We start from the raw sequence: 2,302 nt of genomic DNA on the forward strand, positions 1-2,302 counted from the left end.
TGGGGATGTGCCCACAACCAAGGTATATGCCCTTGACCGGAATCGAACCTGGGACCCTTGAGTCCGCAGGCCGATGCTCTATCCACTGAGCCAAACCAGTTAGGGCTAGTTATATAGATCTTTGTGAGGGAGGTCAGCGTCCCTACCCCCAGGTTGTTCAAATGTCAACTGTAGTTTGTTGTCAAGTTCTTGGCATGGTAAATAAAATTGTGGAATCCCACTCTCAGACTTACTTTTCTTGGAGTTCTTAGAAAAGGGCAAAAAGTCAGCTCTTAGGATGGTTTATAGATGCAGCTACCTGGTGGTCTCTCAAGTTTCCTCCTATTGCAAAAAGTAAATTATTTTATTCCCAGAATGTGAAGAATGGTCGGATGGATAAAATATCAGTGGAAGAGGAAATGAGATATAACAACAAAATTGGACTGTGGGGAAGGAGAGAGGAAAATCTAAACTCTTACAATAAGAGATTTCCTTTAACACACATCTGTTGATTGTCATCCAGTTTACCCCCTTGTAACTGGTTCTCCCCTGAAGAGAGGGTGCAACCTGAAAGAGTGTTCTCCCAGCATCTGTATTTGTGGAATTTGGTCCTGTTTTTATAGGCATAGCTGATCGTTCCAGGGGGGACATCCCAACTCAGGCTATGCTGAAGGCTGTTCCCTGGTAATTTGAAATGAAAACTGAGGGACTAGAGGAGTAGATGGCAACATACAAATTTACAAGATGTTTACGGCTGTGTATTCTGTTACATAAGCTGCAAAGAAGAAAAAACAGGTTCAGAGAGAAAGTATAGGATGAAGCAGATGCATAGAGAGGAGTTGAAATGGGAGGTTAATTTTGAGAATAGTACCTTCTGTCTTTTCCTGAGGTGACTGCGTTCTTGCCCTTGGGTTCCATGGAGCACTGCTGTATCCTATAGTATAGTGCTGCTGTGTCCTACTTAAGCTAGCTCCAGTGGGTTTCTAAGTGTTCTAACTTATATACTTTTTCAGAACTGACCAAAATGATGTCCAACCTGCTAAAAGCCTCTTCCATTTCCTTTAGTCGTACAAAATTGACTCTGTTGCCTCCATATTCATCTTGAATGAATGCTCAGAAGGGACTTTCTGACTTACGTCCTGGCTCATCACTTATTAATTGTGTGATCAACTTGTTCACCCTTTGCCTACCTTTATTGGCATGCTGCTCTCCTTCCAAGCTCTCCTCAGAGAGAAGGGGTGGTGTAGTCAAGAGAAATTGACTTGCCTTACAAAATTGACTCTGTTGCCTCCATATTCATCTTGAATGAATGCTCAGAAGGGACTTTCTGACTTACGTCCTGGCTCATCACTTATTAATTGTGTGATCAACTTGTTCACCCTTTGCCTACCTTTATTGGCATGCTGCTCTCCTTCCAAGCTCTCCTCAGAGAGAAGGGGTGGTGTAGTCAAGAGAAATTGACTTCCAAGAGAAAGCAGTTCTAGTCCTAGTCTGTGGTGCCTGGAGCTTCAGACACTGTAAAACTAAAGGTTGTTCTAAAAGGCAAATCTGATGGGGTCATTCCCCTATTAAAACCCCTTATAGACGCTCTATAGACTTCAAGATAAACTGAATCCTGACCACTGTCCCTCAGGATTCGCTTTTTCCCCCACATCCTGAATTTTTCACATTTCTCCACTTTAAGCTCTATATGCACACTCATCTCTGGGTCTTTTTGATTATTTCTTCCTCTTAACTCTCTACCGCACTTCCCCCCTATCTTTTTCCCTGTCTACCTCTTACATCTTGTTTACAACTTAGTATAGAAATTACCTTCAACAAAAGTCTCCCAGGTGCCCCAAGGTTTGGATAAGAGCCTCTTCTTTGTTACCCTTTATGCCTGTACTTAATACCATGATAGCCCTTCACTGTATGGGATTCCTTGTTCTGTCTTCCCTGTCTGGACCCTAAGCTACCTGGGCTATAAGGCACTAGTAATACAACAGTCCTGTTCTCAAGGAAGGGTAGAAGGAACATCAGTTTCTCCTGTAAAACAGTTCTGGAGTGGCTGCCACATAGAGCTTCATAATGTATTGTTGGGATCCCAACTCAAATTATTAGACAAGGGTAGAGTTCAGAGACCTATGGCAAATTAAGCTTCTACTTCTAAGGGAACCAGAAAGATACTAGCCTTGCCAGAAAAACAAAACAAACAAATAAAACGACCCCTCACAAAACCCAGGAATCTTGTCTTGCAACCATCTCCTACCTCAGGTATGCACATCCTTACTTAGTAAAGAATACATTGTGAAATACCTATACTATTACATGTTCCAAAGGCTAT

Source organism: Myotis brandtii, unplaced genomic scaffold, assembly GCF_000412655.1.
Source record: "Myotis brandtii unplaced genomic scaffold, ASM41265v1 scaffold927, whole genome shotgun sequence".
Taxonomy (NCBI): domain Eukaryota; kingdom Metazoa; phylum Chordata; class Mammalia; order Chiroptera; family Vespertilionidae; genus Myotis; species Myotis brandtii.